This window comes from Triticum aestivum, chromosome 5D (genome assembly GCF_018294505.1).
Source record: "Triticum aestivum cultivar Chinese Spring chromosome 5D, IWGSC CS RefSeq v2.1, whole genome shotgun sequence".
NCBI classification, from domain to species: Eukaryota; Viridiplantae; Streptophyta; class Magnoliopsida; order Poales; family Poaceae; genus Triticum; species Triticum aestivum.
In genome coordinates, this window is record NC_057808.1 from 57,199,657 (window position 1) to 57,223,596 (window position 23,940).

The window sequence follows — 23,940 nt, forward strand, 5'->3', positions numbered from 1 at the left end:
AAATCCGCCCCACCTGCCCGCGCACCGTCCTAGGCCTAGCCCAACAACGCGTCGCGCTTATGTGTGGCCCAGGCCCAGGGGCTCCTGTCGGTGTATAAAAGTAGGGGCTCTACTTTTTACCCCTTTACTTGTGCACGGGCAGTCAGAGTCGCGCCCACGGCCACACTTAACAGGGCAGAGGAGGGAAGCCGGAGGGAAACCGAAGCACAAGACAAACAAGGCAACGCCAAGACTAGAAGCACAAAAGAGCAAAGGGCCGAGGTGGACTCCCCTGGGAAAACCCTTGCCGGGGCGCCCTCCGCGGCCCCGGCAAGAGCCTTGCCGGGGCAGCTTGCCCAACACCAGCAGAGCGGGCCACCCTTGAGCCCAAGGGTTTCCAAACGCCGCCAACAACTACATTGGAACCAAGACTCGGGAGGCACCTCTTTGGTGGCATGCAGATCTTTGTCAAGATCATAAGCACACGAGGTCAGATGAAGACCAAAAGACGACGACCCTCGACGGGATCCCAGCCGAGGAAATCCACAAGACCCCCGGCGAGATCCTTGCCGGGGACGACCACGACACCACGTCAAGACCCTTGCCGGGGCCCCGGCAAGATCCTTGCCGAGGGCATCAGCGGGGCCACAGCCAGGCCCGCGCCTGCCAAGACTCCACCACCGTCCCCGTGCAGCTGCTAGCCCAACTAGCTGGGCAGGCACCTGCGTGGCGACGAGCGGCCACTACACCGACCCAGCAAGCACCTGCGTGGTCGCATGCAGATCTTTGTGAAGGCTCCACCACCGCGCCAGCCCAGCAGCCAGCCAACGTGGCGCCACGACGCCTCGTCATCTCGGCCGCGTGTCGAAGCCAGGCGAAGCGGCGACAGCTGGGACGTGCTTCCTTGCCGTCCCCGATAAAGCGAGAGGGGCACGTCGGCAGTGCATTAAATGCGTTTGTCCGGCGGTGCCAGAGGATAGACTCATCGACTGTAGACCTTTCCACCTCCTGTGTGCTGCTGTGGCAACCCCTTTTTTCCTATAAAAGGAGGCCCGAGGCGACCAGGAGGAGGATTCGGATCTTTTGGGCAAGTCACACCCCGTAGCTAGCTCAAAAACACAAGAACACTCAAATACATCCACCAAAGCAGGACTAGGGTATTACGCATCCTCGCAGCCCGAACCTGGGTAAATGATCTGTGTGCTTCCTGTCAGACCCGCTCTTTGCACAACCCCGCGCCCACCAACCGTAGAAGGGATCCCAGTGATCCCATAGGTGTCGTTTCCACCGACAGTATGGTGGGGTGTGCAAGGGTTCAAGCCTCATTGCTCGAATCAATGATATTTAGCTCATGCCTTAACTCGCGAAATCTTGCTTCATCCAAGGGCTTCGTGAAGATATCTGCAAGGTTATGATGAGTGTTGACATAGTTGAGCTCGATCTCCCCTCGCCTAATATGATCCCGGATGAAGTGATACCGAATCTCAATGTTCTTCTTCTTGAAGTCTTGCACCGGGTTGAGAGAAATCTTGATGTCACTTTCATTGTCACACCAAAGAGGCACTTTGTCACAAATGACACCGTAATCCTTTAAAGTTTGCCTCATCCATAGAAGTTGTGCACAGCAACTACCGGCGGCCACATACTCCACTTCAGTGGACGAGAGAGACACACAACTTTGCTTCTTAGAAGACCAACTCACCAAAGAGCAACCAAGGAATTGGCACCCTCCGGAAGTTGACTTCCTATCTACTTTTTCTCCCGCCAAATCAGAGTCCGTATAGCCTACAAGGTTGAATTTTGCTCCTCTTGGGTACCATAAGCCAAAGTTTGGGGTATGAGCCAAATATCGAAAGATTCGCTTGACTGCCACAAAGTGGCTTTCCCTAGGTGCGGCTTGAAACCATGCACAAATTCCCACACTCAACATGATGTCCGGTCTAGATGCACAAAGGTAAAGCAAGGAGCCAATCATGGAGCGATATACCTTTTGATCCACCGCTTTACCATTAGGATCTATGTCAAGTTGGCACTTGACGGGCATTGGAGTGGAGGTCGGCTTGACATCACTTAGCTTGAATCTCTTGAGCATGTCTTGAGTGTATTTGGCTTGGTTGATGAAGGTTCCTTCTCTTCGTTGCTTGACTTTGAACCCGAGAAAGAACTTTAGCTCTCCCATCATGGACATCTTGAACTTTGAGGTCATGAGAGCGGAAAATTCCTCATTGAAAGCTTTGCTATGGGAACCAAATATAATATCATCAACATATAGTTGGCACACAAACAACTCCCCTTTGAACTTCTTAGTAAAAGGAGTGGGGTCGATTTTCCCAATTTCAAACCCACGATCTTGCAACAACTCGGTAAGGTGGTCATACCACGCACGTGGGGCTTGTTTAAGGCCATAGAGTGCCTTATCGAGTTGATACACATGATCGGGGAAATAGGGATCCTCGAACCCGGGGGGTTGTTTGACATACACCAACTCATTAATAGGACCATTAATAAAAGCACTCTTCACATCCATTTGTTGCAACTTAAAGTTATGATGAGAAGCATAGGCAATCAACAAACGAATGGATTCAAGGCGAGCAACGAGAGCAAAGGTTTCACCGTAGTCGATACCCTCGAATTGGGAGTAGCCTTGTGCTACCAAGCGAGCCTTGTTGCGAACAATAATTCCATGAGCATCTTGCTCTTTCTTGAATATCCACTTGGTTACAATGACATTATGGTTCCTCGTTGGCCTTGGCACCAATCTCCACACCTTGTTGTGCTCGAAGTTGTTGAGTTCTTCATGCATGGCATTAAGCCAATCCGGATCTTCGAGCACCCCATAGACCTTTTGGGGTTCAACACAAGAGACAAACGCATGATGTTCACAATAGTTTGACAATTGTCTACGAGTGCTTACCCGCTTTCGTATGCTTCCAAGCACATTTGTCATGAGATGACCCTTGGTAGAGAGCTTGGATGCAATCTTGGCAGCACGACGCTCCAATTCCTCCTCGGGAGTGAGTTGAGGAGCGGTAACTTGATCATCTTGAGCGTCGTCTTGAGCTTGTTCGTGATCTTGAGCTTGCTCTTGATCTTGAACTTGCTCGGAGGATAGAACTTGACCTTGGGCATCACTTGGTGGTTCAATGCCATCTTGAGGTTGATCTTGCCCTTGGTCTTGGTCATGAGGTTGAGGGCCTTCACTTTGTTCTTCGGAAGCGTGTGGGCCTTGGCTTGGTGAAGGTTCCACTCGAGTGGAACATTGTCCTTCTCCTTCGGCCACAAGGGGTTCCTCAATGGGTAGGATAACACCAACTCCCATTCTTCTTATGGCTTGGGGAGGAATTTCATCACCTACATCACAAGTGCCACTTTGCTCCACTTGGGAGCCGTTATTCTCATCAAACTCTACGTTACACGTCTCCTCAATAAGTCCCGTGGACTTATTGAGGACACGGTAAACATGAGAGTTTGTAGCATAACCAACAAATATGCCCTCTTGAGCTCTAGCCTCAAATTTAGACAAACGAACACCTTTCTTGAGGATGTAACACTTACACCCAAACACCCGAAAGTACTTGAGGTCGGGCTTGTTACCGGTGAGTATCTCATATGGAGTCTTGTTGATGGCTTCGGCCCAAAAGTTGTATGGAGACTTGAACTCCGCCATCATGGTCCTTGCCGCATCCATCAACGTCCGGTTCTTCCTCTCCGCTACACCATTTTGTTGAGGGGTGTAAGGTGCGGAATATTGATGCTTGACCCCCTCATCACTAAGAAACTCATCCAAGGTGTAGTTGTTGAACTCGGTGCGGTTGTCACTTCTTATTGTCAAGATCTTTGCATTGTGTTGGCGTTGAGTTTCATTTGCAAAGTCAATGAGGTTTGTTGGGTCTCACTCTTCCTCTTGAAGAAGTACACCAAAGTGTATCTTGAATAGTCATCCACAATCACCAAGCAATACTTTCTACCCCCAAGACTATCAAAGGATGGAGGCCCAAAGAGATCCAAGGGATGGAGCTCAAAAGGCCTCTTCTAGTAAGTGATAGTCGTGGGAGGGTGAGCCTTCTCATGTAGCTTTCCTTCAATGCAAGCACTGCAAGCACGATCTTTGGCAAAACTAACATTTGTTAGTCCACGGACATGGCCCCCCTTGAGAAGACTTTGCAAACATCTCATATTGACATGGGCTAAACGGCGATGCCAAAGCCATCCCACGTTAACTTTAGCCATTAGGCATGTCGCGGACTTAGTGGGTCGCTCCGAAAAGTTAATCACATAAAGACCGTTCTCGACATGCCCAACAAAGGCTACTTTAAGAGTCTTGCTCCACAAGAGGGCCACGGTATCAATATCAAAGAAAGTGGCAAAGCCCATGATTGCAAGTTGACGAACGGAAAGTAAATTGTATGCAAGGGACTCAACAAGCATGACCTTCTCGATCGTGAGATCATGAGAAATGACAACTTTGCCAAGTCCCAATACCTGAGAGGACGAGGCATCACCCCACTTGACATTGGTGGGCATAGATGGAATCTTGTGCATGTCCACCACCAAGACCTTGCTTCCGGTCATATGATTAGTGGCTCCACTATCGAGCAACCATGATCCCCCACCGGAAGCAAACACCTTGTTGGTGGCTTTAGCCATGAGGCACTTGGCGGTGATGTTCTCATTGGGTGAGTCGAAGAGAGACACCCGTGGAGTTGTAGCAATGGCAACGGAGGCCATGGCAACCGACTCACCGTCATCATCATCATCATCATCCTCATTGTACTCTTCTTGTGCCACCAAACCCTTGGGAGGCGTCTTCTTGGTGAAGTTGCTCTTGTTGGGGAAGGACTTGGCCTTGTCTTTTCGGATGAGCTTGCCACCATTGTATTCCCTCTTCTCATATGGGCACTCCGCAACAAAGTGGCTCACATTGCCACAATTATAGCAAGTCCTCACTCGTTGCTTGCCCTTCGCGCCACTTGAGTTGTTCTTGTTGAAGTTGGGCCTTGTGTTCTTGATCCAAAATTGCCTTGAAGCGAGAGCCATGTGCTCATGATAAACATATTTTGTATCTTCGGGATTGCTCTCCTCTTCTTCCTCTTCTTCCACACTAACCTTGGCCTTCAAAGCAAGGTTGGGCTTCTTAGCGCTTTGAGAACGCAACATCACATTGTCGGCGGTCTTGTCCAAGATCCTCATTGCCACAAACTCGTCCAACACTTCACTTGAGGACAAGGTGTGGAAGTCCGGCCTTTGACGGATGACGGAGGACATGGCCTTGTGGTAAGGCATCATGGCCTTGAGGAACTTGCGCTTGATCCAATTGTCATCCGTATCCTTGCTCCCATGATCTCGGAGTGAGACCGCGAGAGTGGTCAATCTCCGGTAAAGCTCACGAGGTTCTTCATCTTCATTCATTTCAAACTCATCGGCTTCATCTTGCACCACTTCATAGTTGGAGTGTTGAATGCTTGCGCTTCCCTTGTAAAGGGAGACAACATGGTGCCATGCTTCCTTGGCCATGGTGAAAGGTCGGAGATGTGCAAGATCTTCGGATGGAATTGCGTCTTGGATGATGAAGAGAACATTCTCGTTGAATTGATGACCCGCGGCTTCTCTAGGAGTGAAATTGCTTGGGTCATGCGGATAAAAACCTTGCCCAATGATTCTCCAAAGGTTAGTATTAACATGATTTAAATGACGTTTAAAGTGATATACCCAAGCATCAAAATCCTCATTTTTCACAATCTTAGAAGGAGAGCCGGCATGATTTAAATGAGTGGAGGGAATAGGTCCTCCATAAGTAATAGGAGGTTCCACATGGGCAAAGATGCCACTACCATTTCTACCACTAGACAAAGGAACTTTCTCACTAGTAGCTTCCCCCTTGTCGGAGTTAGCATCCGTCACCTTGTTAGTGGGATCGACCACTTCCAACGGTGCGGTGGATAATTTGAGACCATCAAGAAAGTTCTTAAGCATGCCTTTGACCTCGGCCGTCATGGAGGTTTTCAATGTGTCCAAAGCCACATTGAACTCCTCACATGAGACTGAGGTTCCCCCATCAGCCGTAGACGAGGACGGAATCACACCGGGGTGCTGCTCCTCGCGTCTATGGTGTCAACCATCTCTTCGGATGACAAAGTCCTTAATAAAGAGACGAGGCTCTGATACCAATTGAAAGGATCGATATAGTTGACTAGAGGGGGAGGGGGTTGAATATGAAACTAACAATTTTTAGCTTTTCTTTAACAATTTAAACTTTGCATCAAAGTAGGTTGTCTAGATATGCAACTAGGTGAGCAAGCTATATGATGCAACAACACCAAGTACACAAGCAAGCAAGGGATGTAACACAAGATAAACTTGCACGAGTAAAGGGATGAGATAACCAAGAGTGGAGCCGGTGAAGACGAGGATGTGTTACCGAAGTTCCTTCCCTTTGAGAGGAAGTACGTCTCCGTTGGAGCGGTGTGGAGGCAAAATGCTCCCCAAGAAGCCACTAGTGCCACCGTATTCTCCTCACGTGCTCACACAATGCGAGATGTCGTGATTCCACTATTGGTGCCCTTGGAGGCGGCGACCGAACCTTTACAAACAAGGTTGGGGCAATCTCCACAACTTAATTGGAGGCTCCCAACAACACCACGAAGCTTCACCACAATGGAATATGGCTCCGCGGTGACCTCAACCGTCGAGGGTGCTCAAACACCCAAGAGTAACAAGATCCGCAAGGGATTAGTGGGGGGAATCAAATTTCTCTTGGTGGAAGAGTAGATCGTGGCCTCCTCAACCAATCCCTAGGAAATCAACAAGTTTGATTGGCTAGGGAGAGAGATCTGGCGAAAATGGAGCTTAGAGCAAAAATGGAGCTTGGGGGTGGAAGAGGTAGTCAACTCGGAGAAGAAGACTCCCCTTTTATAGTGAAAGAACAAATCCAACCGTTATCCACCAACTCAGCCTGCGACGCACGGTACTACCGCATGGGCCCGCGGTACTACCGCGAAGCACTGCGGTGCTACCGCTGGCACGGCAGGGGCTAAAACCAGTCCTGATGCGCTAAGGCAGGGAGCGGTAGAACCGCTGGCGCGGTACTACCGCAAGGCAGGAATAGTCTAGGCCGGGAAGGCACGGACATATAAAAATACATCCGTGAGTACTTTCGCTGAGTTTCGATCTATGCAAAAATCTAACACGGCACTACCGCAAGCCATGAGCGGTACTACCGCATAGGGCGCGGATGTAAAAAATTACATCTGCCCCTACTTCCGCTCATGCTGTTGTGCCTAGCTAGAGTCCAGGGTACTACCGCGCCCATGGAGAGGTACTACCGCGTAGGGCGTGGATGTAAAAAATTACATCCGCCCTACTACCGCTCGAGCAGCTGCGCCTGGCCTAAGGCCACGGTACTACCGCTCCCAAGGAGCGGGACTACCGTGAGCACCTGCGATACTACCGCACCGGTGGCCGGTACTACCGCAAGGGCATGCGGTACTACCGCGCCGGTGGCCGGTACTACCGCAAGGGCATGCGGTACTACCGCTCCGAAGAGCAATGTTACCGCATGCCCTAGTTCAGCAACACTAGGAGTCCTTCATTTTGCAGAGACACGGAGAGACGGAGGATGCTCCAAAGAGCCAAAGGAAAGGTGGTGCAAAAAGGAACAGACGTGTACGTGTTGATTCCACCCAAACCTTTCCAACGCAGACCCCCTCTTAATAGTACGGCTTTCCTACGACTCAAATCCACCGAAAAGAAACTTAGAGAAACGCCATCTTCAATAGTCTTCGAGGGGCACCAAATCGTCTTGTGCCTAGACATGATATATCTGAAATGCTCAATGCACACGATTAGTCCGCAAAAAGCATTGTCATAAATCGCCAAAACTACTAAGGGATAAATATGCCCTTACAATATCCATGTTAGCAATTTGTTGAGGATTCGGATCTCCAAAATTTGCCCTTCCAGCACCACTTGATGTCGTGCTTCTGCCATCACCGAAGCCTCTTCCTATGTTAAACATGTCACCCCCACGGCCTCCTCCACGGCCGCCTCCCCTAGCATACCCAGCCACACCTGTCGGAGCATCAAAGTTCACCAGTAGCCAGTCGTCCCATTCATAATCTTCTAGCCTATGAGTTCCATCACCACATTCTGCTACCACATGTCCGATCATGCCACAAAAATCACAGAAGTCTGGCAGCTTTTCATACTCCACATGGTACTTCTTACTCTCCTTCAATGTCAAGGGAACAACCCGAACTAGAGGTACATCTAGGGCGAGGAACACCCTAGCTCTTAGATATTTAGTGGGGTTGATTCGCCCTTCATTCACAATAACTTTTATCAGGAGGATACCAGCCTTTCTCAGAATCTTCTCTGCGATTGCTCTATTTTTCATTAGACCACCAGGGATTCCAATGATTCACACCCATGCAGGGATACGATCCAGCTTGTAATCTTGCACATTCATGATCCCATCATACTCTTCAATGACAACTGCCGCCTTACAAAAAATCTAGGGGCCTCCATTGGTCACTCTGTTCCAATCACCAAGGCACATCAGCTGTGCCAGAAATAGGTTTTCACCCATTGGCTTGAAAGTCACACCTTGCGCCGCGGTCCGCGCGTTCCTCAACGACTTAAATAGAGCAACATGGCTGAAGGGTCTTTGGGTATGAACCCTAAAGACGGCTACCCATCATGTTTCCTCGATCAGGCCCTCAATGTCCCCAGACAGGTCCAACTCCTCCTCTTCCTCACCATGGAGATTCGGCCCCTGGAATCTGTCCTCTAGATTAGCACTGATCTCTTCATGTCCGATGTTTCCCCGTCGGCTCCCGCGGCGACCGCCGCCGGTGTTTGCTCCATTTCCACCATGCAAGTTCGTCAGCACACTCTCAAATGTTGGTGGATCACGCGAGGAGCACCCGGAGGGGGATCTCACGTGAGATTTTGGTAGATTTTGGTGGTAGAGTTGGAACCCTAGAGGTCGCTGCCAGGGGATAGATGGGAACCCTAGGTCGCCTCTAGGGGATTTAGAATATACACATTGTTTTCCTCATTTTTCGTGTCATCACAGCATTCAAGCAAAAATTTCAAAAGAAAAAATACAAGCAACCTGCCAAACCCATCATTGCAACAATGAGCCAATACAAATCGTTTTTTTCCTGAGAGCAACTCCAATAGCTTTGTATCTATAAAAAAACTTTTGTTTATAGGAAATTGAGACAAAAATAGCCCTCCAACAGCTCCCGTAAACCCGGACTTTTTTACGGGATCCCATATAAGCCCCCCCATCTTCTGTCTCGCTTATGAGAAGATGGTGTTCCTCTATAATTTGGTGGGCAGGAAACCGCCTGAAAGTTCAGGGTGCACGCCTTGCCCTACTGCTAGGCCGCCGCCACAATGCGATGCTGTTGTCCAGTCATCCCTGCATCGACACACGCTGCCCATCATCGTCACTCTCGGTATGCTTGTTTAATCAAAAATAGGGGAAAATATTTTAGGGAATTATGGGAACTAAGAAAAGTAATTGTCGCGTAATTTTCTCTAAATTATATGGTCATCGAGAAAAGCGACTTTTAAGAGAGAAGGTTCTACGAGAGTATTCAAGTTGCTCTAAACAGAAGTTGTCAAGGATGTTATGTCTATGAGGATTTCACATATCTCTTGTAAAAACCTCTCATAAAATTTGTTTTTTATAATTTATGGTAATCATTTGTTTACTACTTTTTCCAGGTCCCGTAAACGTCTTTCCCTAAAATATTTTTTCTATTTCCTATTAATAAGATCTTTGGGAAATTCAAGCATGCACGGCAGTCTGCCATGCCTAAGTACGACCGAGACATCGAACCTTTCCAAAGCGAGCCCAACTGGTGATGAGGAGCGGCACTGGGGCGCGGCTGTGCGCATGCAAACTACGGGGCACATGGGGGTGCACGAGGCGCGATCCGCAGATGACTGGGTAGCTTGCCCGGGGCGGCCATGGCCATGTCGAGCAGGTGAGGTGGGAAGGGGCGGGCGGCGGTGACTCGGCACATGGGGGACCCCTCTAGATTGGCCGACCCATTACAAGTGACATGCACGTGAAAAGTGTGTGGCAGCTACCGATAATGCTATAACACTACTACAAGGTCGAATAGCACTGACCGACCAAATATATTATCAGTCAGTGCCCTCGGGTCGGTGATGAGTTACACCACTGACCTGCTGACCTGTCGATGCTAACCATGAAGAAGGCACCGAGAATAGGGGTATCAGTGATCGTCCAGTGTTTAGAGGCTAGTATCACAAGTACTGCATCTCAAGTACTGCAAAGCATCACATAGTATTACACACAATACTCAAAAAGAACATATAAGCATTCATTTTCATATGTCATCACATACATAAAGATATGCACATCTCATACAATACCCTTTACCAACATAATTTGATTCACATAACACATATAAACATCCAATACACTTATTGATATAGTGGTACGACTACATAATTTTAGAAGCTCTTGGGAATGATATCATGTTGTGAGCACTAACTTACGGTGTGACGACTAAGGGGTCTCTCACCAAGATGACTTTTGGCTTGGCGGGCCAAGCTGATGACTCCTTGTCGGTTCCGACCTGGGCCACGTTGGGCGACCCATGGGAATCAGAAGGTTCCAGAAGACTTGGCGTATACTACTTGTGAGTTGCGCTGGCATTTTCCCTGAAGAGGAAGGGTGAAGTAATATAGTAGTTGATAAGTATTTTCCTCAGTGAGAACCAAGGTTATTGAACCAATAGGAGAATCACACAAAGCCTAGTGAACAACACATGCACACACAAGGGCAAATACTTGCACCCCACACCTGCAAGAGGGTTGCCAATCCCCTTTCACTTGTTACTTGCAAGGATCAAATCCGGTTGTGGTAGATATATAAATTGCAAGGTAAAATAAAAGTAAATAAATTGTAGAAAGGTATTTTTGGTTTTGTAATATGATAAGAGTAGACCCAGGGGGCATAGCTTTCACCAGAGGCTTCTCTCTCGAAACATAGCATACGGTGGGTAGACAAATTATCGTTGGGGAATTGATAGAAAAGCGCATAGTTATGATCTTATTCATGGAAATGATCATGTATATAGGCATCACGTCCGTGAAAAGTAGACCGACTCCTGCCTGCATCTACTACTATTACTTCACCAATCGACCAACTCCTGCCTGCATCTATGGTATTAAGTTCATCACAAACAGAGTAAAGCTTTAAGCAAGATGATATAATGTAGATAGAATAAAACCAAGCAATATGATTGAACCCCGTCGTTTTACCATTAATGGAAACAATACAAATATGTGTCTCGCTACCCCTACTGTCACTGGGTGAGGACACCACAAGATTGAACCCATTACAAAGCACCTTTCTCACTGAAGATAAATCAATCTAGTTGACCAAACCAAATAGATAGATCAGAGAGAAATAAAAAGCTATAACAATCAAGCATAATAAAGTTAAGTAAACACTCAGTTACTTTGAATGAATAATCTGATCATAAACCCATAATTCATCGGATCCCAACACACCGCAAAGAAAATTACATAAGATAGAACTCCATGGAGATCATGGAGAACATGGTATTGAAGATCAAAGAGAGAGAAGAAGCCATCTAGCTACTTTCTTATGGACCTGTAGGTCTATGGTAAACTACTAACACATCATTGGAAGGCAGTAAGGTTGATGTACAAGCCCTCCATGATTGATTCCCGCTCCGACAGAGTACTGGAGAAGGCCTCTAGATGAGATCGTAGAAGACAGAAGCTTGCGGGGGCGGAAAAATTGTTTCGGGTGGCTCTCTAGGGTTTTCCCAATTGTTGAGACTTTATAGTAGTCGAATTAGGTTAGACGGAGCCACATGAGGCCCACAAGGTAATAGGGCGCACCTTGTTGCCTTGTTGTCTCCTCGATTCATGTCCAATCTCCTCTCGAAACTTCTAGGGTATTTTTTTGTCCAGAAAAAATCTTCAGAAAGTTTCTTAGCGTTTGGACTCAGTTTGATACTGATTTTCTTGAAAATAAAAAACAAGCAAAAAACATCAACTAGCATTAGGAACTGCGTTAATAGGTTAGTTCCCAAAAATAATATAAAATTATATAAAAAGTATCTAAGATTGGTAATATAATAGCATGAAACAATAAAAATTTATGGATACATTGGAGACGTATCAGCATCCCCAAGCTTAATTTGTGCTCGTCCTTGAGTAGGTAAATGACAAAACATAATTTTTAATGTTGAATGTTACCTAGCATGTTTATCATGTAATCTCTTTATGGTATAAATATTGAGAAACGATGAGTAATTGATATCAACTAAATAATATCCATGAATATAATAATGTAATCATTACTTTTTCAAAATACACGATTCTTAACGAATGTTATCACTACTCATTGAATTATGTAAGCATGGCATGACTCTACCTTCACCGCATAAGTTTAAATCATGAGCACCCCGGTGTCAAACCAAGCAATTGTATCATACTTCTTAACGCGCTTCAGCATTTTTTTTACTCCACTCAATACATGAGTGTGAGCCATGGATATTAGCACTAGAGTGTAATAGAATGCGGTGGTAGAGATATATAGGAGAAATCAAAAAGGAAGAAAGGCTTGCATCAACTCGGCAGGTCAATAGGCAATATAATGGAGAGGCCCATCAATCGATATCAATGCGAGGAGTAGGTATTGACATGCAACGGATGCACTAGAGCTATAAGTGTATGAAAGCTCAAACTGAAACTAAGTGGGTGTGCATCTAACTTGCTTGCTCATGAAGACCTCGGGAATTTAAGGAAGCCCATCATTGAAACAATAGAAGCCAAGTTCCATAATGAAAATTTCCGACAAGTATATGTAAATTTCCAAGTTCTAGATGAAAATATGGTGCTACTCTGAAGCACAAGTGTGGTAAAAGGATAGTAGCATTTCCTCTTCTATCTTTTTCTTTCATTTTTTATTGGGCTCTTTTGGCCTCTTTTTTTTATTAAGTCCGGAGTCTCATCCCGACTTGTGGGGAATTCATTGTCTCATCATTCTTTTCCTCATTGGGACAGTGCTCTAATAATGGTGCTCATCACACTTTTATTTACTTACAACTCGATAAACTGAAACAATATGACTCTATATGAATGCCTTTGCCAGTGTATCAGGATGTGCAATGATATAGCCTAACATGTATAACAATGATGAACGATGGCTTTGCCACAAAAATATCATGTGAGATCTATATGATCATGCAAAGCAATATGATGATGAACACACATGTCATAATACGGAACGGGGGAAGTTGCATGGCAATATATCTAGGAATGGCTAGGGAAATGACATGATAGGTAGGTATGGTGGCTGTTTTGAGGAAGATATAAGGGAGGAGGTTGCTAGGAGTTAACCATCAAAGCTAAGTATTATCCATGGACTCACATTAGTCATAAAGAATCCATATCTTTATTGTGAACATTTTATTAGCCCTCAAAGCGAAGTACTACTCGCATGCCCATAGGAAGAAGGTCGCTAGGAGTTAACCATCGCGCACCCCCGGTTATGACAGCACTCAAGGATCTCAATGAGACATAAAAATTCTCATGCATCCCCGGCATACCATGTCGGAGACTTAAATGAGTAGTTAGTAACAAGCTTTAATATTGATATTCTTACTAACCAATGATCATGGACTCATACCCTTTCATATTACGACAAGAATATAATTAAAACATGTGTTTCATATTTAGTGATGTACATGAAAGTTTTTTTACACCACTCTTAAATACCTATCTTTTTGGACTAGTCTTATAACCCGTACTCATTACCACTTCCTATCAAATAGACTCCTTAAGTGAAGCATGAGAGTGCAATCATTTTAATAAAATATAAGCACCGCCGTGCTCTAACAAGTATATAAGTGAAGCACAAGAGCAAGTGCCTAGCTGAGAAGATATAAGTGAAGCACATAGAGTATTTTAACAAATTAATCATGATAAATGTGTGTGCCTCTAAAAAGGTGTGTCTAGCAAACAATGATCGTGGCAAACTAAGAAGCAAACCAAATATTGAATTGGTGAACATTTTTTTCAATTTGATGAACGAAAAATGTTCATGATTCAAAAAAATGTTCAGGAAATAAAAAAACAAAAAACAAAATATAATATAAACATAAGAATAAAAGGAAAAGAAAAAAACCCCAAAAGAAAAGGAAAACAAACATGAAATAAAAACAAGCATGAAAAAATAAAAGAAAAAATGTTTCAGAAGGTTTTAGAATCTTCACAAAAGCAAAAGTGTGATCCCACTAGTTTGGCTGGCCCAAAACACATAGGCAACATGGAGGGAGGGGGTTGGTCAACAGTTGTCGGCCTACGCACGGAATGGGACAAGCGCACGTGGTCACACTAGAGGAAGACGAGGGAATCGGGTCGGTTGCCCGACACTCTTTACCACTACCGAAATTGTGCATATATTATTACACACCACATACGTAATATATAATCTTTGGACACTGACCTCTCAAACTGATAATGCCTAGTATATACTAGCATGGCTCGCGCGGCGGCACGCCACGCCCGTAAATACATACAATTAAGTAGAACTGAAGGAAATTTATTTATGGTCATTGTACAGAAGGGAAGTGGATGATAGTACATTTTGGAAGGGGCTCATTTATTTTAGCTAAGCATGGCTTGTTGGAAGGACAAATGCCATGAGATGCCCATACTAAGATAACATAGACCATACATTACTTAAGAGTGTTGCATTGGATCACTCTAGTGTAAGAGCATCTCCAGCCGTTGGCCCCCCCAGGAGGCATAAAAATCGCCGCCTGGGGGCGAGCCGGCGGTACAATCGGCGCTAGGGGCGGTTGGGTATCCAGTGTCGCCCCCAGGCGCCTATATTGGCCCAGTTTTCAGCCCATTTTCGGTGAATAAAGGCCCCATATGGGAGAGAATCGGCCCATATTCGGCGTGGTTCGTCGTGGTTCGGCGTTGAATTCTTAACACAAATATTTTTTATCACATAGTTCATCACAGAAAATCAAATAGTTCAACAAAATAGTGCAACAACAAATAGTTCAATACAAATTATATAGTTCAACAAATAAAAACTCATATTTCATCACACGTCGAGCCCGACGTCGCCCCTGAGCCTCCATAGGTGCTCCACCAGATCCTGCTGCAGTTGATGACGCACCTGTGGGTCTCGGATCTCCTGACGCATACTGAGGTAGGCAGTCCAGGTTGCCGGTATCTGGTGATCAACTTCGGCTAGAGGACCCTGCCTGTAGTATGGTTCACTGTCAAACACTGGCTCTTCCTGCTCGCTCTCGATGATCATGTTGTGAAAGATGACACAGCAAGTCATGATCTCCCACATTTGATCTTTTTACCAGGTCTAAGCAGGGTACCAGACAACAGCAAATCTAGATTGGAGCACACCAAATGCCCGCTCGACATCCTTCTTGCAAGCCTCCAGCACCTTGGCAAAGTGGGACTTCTTGCCTCCTGGCACAGCATTTGAGATAGTCTTTACAAATGTAGACCATCTCAGATAGATGCCATCAGCTAGGTAGTACCCCTTGTTGTAGTGCCGCCCGTTGACCTCGAAGTTCACCAGAGGAGAATGACCTTCAACATGCTTGGCAAAGATAGGGGAGCACTGCAACACGTTGATATCATTGTGAGTTCCTAGCATACCAAAGAAGGAGTGCCAAATCCAGAGGTCCTGTGTGGCCACCGCCTCAAGTACCACAGTGCAACCGCCTTTGGCACCTTTATACATCCCCTGCCAAGCAAATGGGCAGTTCTTCCATTTCCAATGCATGTAGTCGATGCTTCCAAGCATCCTAGGATCCGAGCAGTGTCTTCCGCATTGGGTGTTCGCAAGTATTGCGGTTCAAACACTGCCACCACTGCCCGACAGAACTTGTAGAAACACTCAATGGTGGTGGACTCGGCCATGCGCCCATAGTCGTCGAGTGAATCACCGGGAGCTCCGTATGCAAGCATCCTCATCGTTGTCGTGCACTTCTGGATCAAGGTGAATCCAAGTTTGCCGGTGCAATCCATCTTGCAGTTGAAGTAGCTGTCGAACTCCAGGATGGAATTCACAATCCTGAGGAAGAGCTTTTGGCTCATCCGATAACGGCGCCGAAATGTTTTGTCGCCGTGCAGTGAAGCATCAGCGAAGTAGTCGGAGTAGAGCATGCAGTAGCCTTCGAGACGATGCCGGTTCTTTGCTTTCATCCGCACTGGTGCCGAGCCACCTCGCCGCGGCTTTTCATTGCTCGCCAGCAGGGCGGCAAGGGCGACGAGGACCATGAGATGTTCCTCTTCCTGGACGTCGGCCTCGGCTTCCTCCTCCAGCAGCGTGGCGAGCGCTTCCTCGTCGTCCGAGTCCATTGCCGAGGCAGGCAAATCCCCGAACACCTTGCGGGCGCGGTGGGCGCGCGCCCGCCGCTACACCGCCCCTCTGCTGTCGGAAACGCTGGAAAAATCGCCCAGCCGGTGGTGGAGAGGCTACCTCGGAGAAACCTCTGCTCTTTTTCCGGCGGAGATGGGCTATCTAGCGGTGGCGGGCGGTGGGCGGCGCCGGGATACAGCCGGTTGGTGGCCGAGCGCGCGGGGGGTGGGAGGCGAATCTGGAAGAAAAACTTGACTTTTCGCCTGACGGTGTGGGCCAGACATGCTTTTCCCTTGCGCCAGAGCCCCCGAGCGCCCCCCAGTGCGCCGGGTTTGGCCTGCAATCGCTGGGCCCCAAAACGGGCCGAATCGGCAGATTTTTGCGTCCTGGGGGCGCGACTGGGGTGTTTTTTCGGCGCCGGCGCCAAAAAAGTCGCCTAGGGGGACCTGTTGGGGGCGCGGCTGGAGATGCTCTAACCTCCTGCAGGATTAATTGGTGCCAGTGATAAAATGATAAATGTTGGTCCGTCAAACACACCTATGTAAGATATAACATTTTAGTTTGCTCCGTACACTACCCTCTCACAACCTTGAAATCACCTCCTTGTAAACTATATTCTTGGTTTCAGAAGTTGGGCTGCCACGATCGTATTCAATCAAAAATTTAAGCCCACTACGTGAAGTAACTCGTGATGCCGCCACATATAATTGTCCATGTGAAAATACTGGCTCTCGCAAATATACACATACTTTAGACAATGTTTGCCCTTGGCTCTTGTTAATTGTCATAGCATAACACAACCTTATTGAAAATTGGCATCGTCAGAGTGTAAAAGGCCACTTAGACCCTGCCGAGAAACTATTCGTGGCACGCAAACACGCTCCCCTTTGTGAGAACCAGTTATATCTCTCCTTCCAACACTCTGTCACCCAGTCGAGTAATAAGTAATCGTGTTCCATTACATAAACCCAACGATTGTTTAATATTTCTGAGAAGCATAACCGGAACACAAACTTTCAACGAAATCTTGTGATGAGGGAAATTATTTATCGTAATAGAATTCAACAATTCTGGCGGGTAGAACAACTCCACCTCATCAATAGGATCTGTAGATTTTGATATGGAGTCGTAACTCAAACAATCAAAAGAAGCCCCTGGTACACGCTCGAAGACAACACCATTTAATTTGTCCACAACAGAATTTGTTGGGCAAACAATAGCACGGCGAGATAAATATTCAGCATCATTATATTTCGAAAAGAAGTTGTCATACACATTGTCAACTGCAGCTTCCATATGATCTGTTGTAGGAAACAATAGCATGTCTTCGGGAATGGAAACCCACGACGGAGATGATTCGTCACCTTTGTGTTGCATCACAACAGAACCATCACCAATACTTTGCACCCAATTGGAAAATAATGCCAACTCCATACGTGCATGGCAGCACAAAGTAGGATTAGAAAGCCGCATATTTGTATGAAGCTTAAGGACCTTAACATACTTCCAAAGCGGTGAAGAAATCAATGACGCATTGATAATATCTTCTTTTGTACCACCCTCTACCACAGGCAAAATTTGCCTGAAATCACCACCCAACAACATCACTTTTCCTCCGAAAGGCAGCAAAGCATTAGCTTCATTGTGAACAGACATAACATCCCTCAACATCCTATCCAAAGCCTCAAAACATAAACGGCTAGTCATTGGTGCTTTATCCCGTAGGATAAGTGAAGCCCGCTGACACAAACCAGCAAGCATTGAGCTCCTGGATATACAACACTGAGAATGATCGTTAACATCCACCGGAATCTTAAATCTTGAGTGGCCAGTTCGACCGCCAGGCAACAATAAAGATGCAACACCAGATGAAGCCACTGCAAGTACGACACACCATTCAGATCTAAGTGTAGCAATGATAGAATTCCATAAAAAGGTCTTGCCTGACCCTCCACACCCAGAAACAAAGTAGAATCCACTCCTGTCTTCATGGACAGTGGATACTATCTCATGATGTATGACTCTCTGCTCGTCATTTAATTTGCAATACAAATCATCAGCATCAATAACTAACTTGACTGTATCATAGCTCAACTCCTCAGCAACCAACTTATTGTAATACTCATCATTGACTGGTATGGTACGTGGAGTCAAATTAAATGATGCAAGGCATGATCCATTTCTAGTAAAAATTGAAGCTAATTCGGAAAGCAGACACTCTTGAAGATAATCTTGAGGAACATTATATCTAGAATTACCAATAGCGGATGAAAGCCTGTACGATATATCTTTAGCCATGCTCGGCCAAAATCTTTCAAAAACAGCAGGTTCATTACCAACTTCACAGTGAAGCAGAAGAGTCATAAAAAGATGTCGCAATTGGAAGGGAGTCGCCTACACGATAGCTTCATCAAAGAGCCTAAACCACTCGTTGTCATCCCCTACCAATCCTCTTGACTGGCATGCTTCTTTAAACATATCATAGACACGGCCATTGTGTGTTCTCAAATCCTCAAAACAGGTAGCACCAAGAACAACCATAAGTAACATCCGAAGAAAGAACAGCTCACCAGTTCCAGGATGCACATCATAAATACGACCTATTTTATTACCCATCTTCTTCTTGAGTTTCCTCTTTGTCCACACCTTATCACTCTTATTCCAAACCCACTCATTCGGAAAATCAAGATACGTTAATGATCTAGCTGATCTATATTTTTGGTTTGCAACAAACCACTCCGTCAACATTGTTTTTGAAGCCGACGGATTATCTAACACATTACCCAAATTGTCTGTTTCAGCAAATATCACTCTATTCATGTTAGGAAGATGCACAACCAGCCTTTCAACCGAAGGTTCCCGACCATGAATACTGTATGCAAACATCCTCCAAAAAGCCTCACATGCAGAAAGATATCTATGGAAAGAAGAACAATATCAGTACAATAACATTGATAAGGAAGGAAACGCAATTACATAATTTCTTAAACATAAGTACGAACCTGCACTTTACGTAATCATCAATCTCATTCCTTCCAGTAGGACGGGGCACAGTAAAAACACCAGTTGGCCTGTTGTCAACATCAACACGCATCTGAAGAACATCAGGTCCTTTGGTGAGATATTTGAACAAATATTTGAGTAAGTTTGTTTTATTACACCACTCAACATTTATATGGGCCTCAAACTTCTTTAATAATTTCATGTTGTATGGAACAACCCATTGATTTCCCAAACGAAGAGAATCTTGCTGCCTCAATACGTAACGACCATCATCACGTCTTCGATAAACAGGAAATCCAACATTATCAACCATCGTCTCATCGCTAAAAGACTTAGGGAAACGCTTGGAGCAACACTTATTTTTCATGCAAGCACACTTAGAATTATATACTCCACATGGCCCATGGACCATGTGATTGACTTACTGGATCGACTAGGAGTAGATCAGTGGGATATTGTCTGTATTCGGGTGTTTACCTTAGCGTTCCGGCCATTGCTGGTTCGTCGATGGAGGACTGCGCACGGGCAGCGACGGTCGGTGTAGAGGTCGACGGTGAAGTGCATGAGTGGCAGCGGTGGAGCTTCCCATCGCTTCAGTGCCTCCCTCTGGATCGGATAGGGTTAGGAGTGGGGAACAGTGGCGGTGACGAACCTCGTACCCCGTGCCCCTGGTCCCCACCTCCTCTTTATAGCACTGCGCGACAGGGGCCCACCAGCCTTGCTTGGGCTGGACGCCCCCGATCAGGGCGTGGGTCAAGGGCCCAATGAGCCGTTGGGCCCATTGGTGGAGAGATCAACCTAACATTCTCCCCCTTGATCTCATCATTATACTTTTAACTTTATACTTTGAAATAACTCTTTTCAAAGTACTCGTTCCATCACAGATTTGCATGTAGAGCATGTCTCATCATCACGGTTCATTCCCGATAGAATCAACACCTACAACACACTCCTCTGTTTTGAAACAGATTATTTAACCTTGGGCCCTTTTATTGTCCGGAAATCTTAGACTATACCATAAAACCCATGTCGACTGAGTGTTCTCCGAACACACTGGGCGGCAAGCCTTTAATAAGCAGATCTGCAAACGCTTGTCTGTTGCTTTTATGCTTCAAGCATTTCTACATGATTCCGGACTTTCTCCTTTACAACGCATAACTCTGTGTCAGTGTGTTTGGCATCAACACTTGACTCGTTGTCATAGGAGCGAAAAACTTAAAATGGTTATCGATGTTGTCAACCATTATCAATTCCGGGTAATTGTTTCTTTAACCTTTTTGCCTGTCCCTCAGCCTCATATCATGTTGTACATTATCTTTACATCATATTAATGATAATTGATTCATTCTTTAGAGTTTTTCCACACAAAAACTCCAAGTGTGAAAGTCAGCGACAATTGTGGATTTCGCTATACATTTCACAAGTCCTGTCTTTGTACTCACAATCTTTTGAGAGCACTTATTTCTTTCAGCATGAGGCCGATATCTTTGACTCCATTCCAGTGATCTATATATGGACTGGACATTGCCAAAACAACTCGGATACGTGAATTGTGTCAGGGTAATAATTGAGCTTCCAACAGCTGAAGCTTATGGTACCATATCCGTTTTCAATCTTTTCTCATCAACTTTTGGAACACCATAGTTTCCAGTTCCATTACCCTTGACTATAAGAACAGGCGTAGGTTTTCTCGCATGCATACTTTAGAGACCTTTGTTAGCATGTCCATGCGACATTCCTAATACCCCATTTTATTCTTTTCTTGGTGAATCTCGATATTTATAACGAGAGACACTCTGAGAAATGCAATTTTGAACTTTGAGGACAAGAACTTCTTTTCTCCACCTGAAGTAGATTGACATCACCACTAGCAAGTAGGACGTCATCCACATGCATAGGATTGGGAAATGAATTTCCCATTCTATAACTTTGCATGAATACAATTGTCCTTCCATTTTCTTTAACCCAAAATATCATCTGATTCTTTAAACTTTAAATGCAACTATCTAGAGACTTGCTCTAGTCCATAAAAAACTTCTTGAAGCAGTATCCCTTGTGTTCTATACATTCATCTGATGTAACTCAGATCATGATGTCGGTCATGATGTGCCACTAACACTCATTGTAATTTGGTCATTCTCTTTGCACAAAAACTTTCGATTCAAGTCACGCTTTACACCTTTACATATTTCCTTTGGAGTCACATTGACCTTGTAGACCTTTTACAGCCTACTGTTTATGCTCCATTGGAAATTACTTATGAGTCCCAAACATTGTCGGGATTCACCAATTTTATTTCATCTCACATAGTCTCTTATCATTTGGACAAACAAAGACACTTCTCTAAGCTCGATTGAGCGCTTTAAATAAGGTGGGATCAACCTCGATTTGAATTTCACTATCATAGACTTTATAGTAATCAGAAGTATCTGATTTTCTCATTCCTTGAGACCATCTATGTCTCAGGTACTGGCACTTCTTTCATATGGGGCTGTTGTTGCTCTGTCATTGCCAAGAGGCAAATTAATTGTAGTCTTTCACTTCCAAGAGGCAATAGGTTTTACAGGGACCTTTATCACAAGATCCATGTTTAATCATTCCTCCTTTATAGAGCTAACAACGGGTGTTGTATAGGTCATACAACATGCTCCCCCAGATACAATCTATTTGAGTCTTAGGTATCTTCATACCATGCTCCCCCAGATTACTCCATCCTCACTAAGAATGGCGTATCTTTAAACTTTATTATTTGGGTTTATTCTGTTAAAACTTTCTTCTTTATGGCACTTTAAGCACTGTCTTCGTATTCCTTAGTTTTCTTTCCTTGAGGGGTACTATGATGATCACATTCTTCATTAATGGATATCTCATATTTCTTTCTCCCCCTCGAAATGTGGCAAGAACTTTTCTGCCACTATTTCGAAAAACCATTCACAACTCTTGTGAATTGAGGAAACTTTGAGTATCTACTTCATTTATCTGATTACTTCATATGTAATGAAGTTATCTGTTAACTGGTATGGGAGTACTTTTTCCTTATTCCATTTCAGAAACTCAACAGAGTTCTTTATCATTAGTACTTTTGCAAGTCACACTTGCATATCATTCTTATCTTTAGGTTCGTCTGTCACTTTTATTCTCTTCGGAGTTATTGAGTGCTTAATGACCGTTACACATAAGATGTACGGTCAATACTAGGAAAGCATAATAGCTACTCCATACTTTTCTCCCAGAGTGGGACACATTAAAATCACATGAGTCATCATGTCTTTCTCCTGTCATACAGGATAATTCTGAGAAAATTTCTGCCGCCATACGGGTTACACAGGGATTTTCCCAGACTTTTCCTGCCATGCAGGTTTTATCATAATCATCTTTTTTTCCCGGTATGCGGGTAATTGCCTGTAAGGGACATAAATGCCAGAATTGGCTCGTTTGACTGCATATTCAATCATCAAATTCAGAAATAAATCCAAATGCTCTTTGACACACGTGCTTGATCCGACGTTGGTCAAGATTAAACATGCATGTTGCTTGTTTCATCTCAAATCATGTTGACTGAAAAATCTTCTTCATAGAGAGTACATGAAAGACATTCGTCCAAGACTCTTAATGATCTTTCTCTTTTCTTTTGAAGTCATTCTTTAGAGAGAACATACTCCCTCACGTTATGACCTTTCTTGGTCATCTTTCGGGTCACAAGTACCCAGCTATTCGCTTTCGCGAATGAAAGCATGGAAAACTTTTAGTCTGAGAAAACTTAGCCAATAAATAACAATAATGAGCATAAAAAGTAACCCCATGTTGGTCTGGTTAAAATAAATATGCATATTAAACTTTGAAAAACTTTCTTTTATATTCTAAATCACCGTTGGGCAGAATTAGAATAAAACATCATCCTTCTACATTAATTCCATATCACCGTTGGGCGGAAATGGAAATAATGCATATAACTCGTAAATAATGTGATGATAAAATTTCTATTAAGCGACTTTGCTAAGAAAATAATCATCATTATCAACTTTATTGCAGCGGAAAACTTTTAATATACATTTCTCAATCTTTATCAAATGGTCTGAAAATTGGCCACTTTGATACAAAAATTATCAGATATTTGAACTTTTAACTATAAGACTCATTGAATTATAATATTGTCATCATCAACGTTGGTCAGAAAATAACAATACCATAATTAAACTTTAATCAAATATCTTTCTACTGTCATAGCAGAAGCTATCTGAATCTGATTTCACCCACAAGTGAAAAAACTTCTCTCAAAAAACTGCGCGCGGCAGCTGGCCTGATGGCCTGGTCCGCCACGCGCCCTCCTTTTTTTTCTTCGGTCCAGGGCGGGCGGCCTCCTGCTGTGGCCGAACACGGCCCACGGCCCGGTCGGGGCGCTCGCGTGGCTGCCACCGCCCTCCACTTTCGGCCCAAAAGCCCGTACTGAGGCTAGGGTTTTGATCACGGCCATCGACGCGATCCAACGATCCAGCGCCGATCTCGCCCGATCAAAGCGATCCAACCGCGCCGCTCGG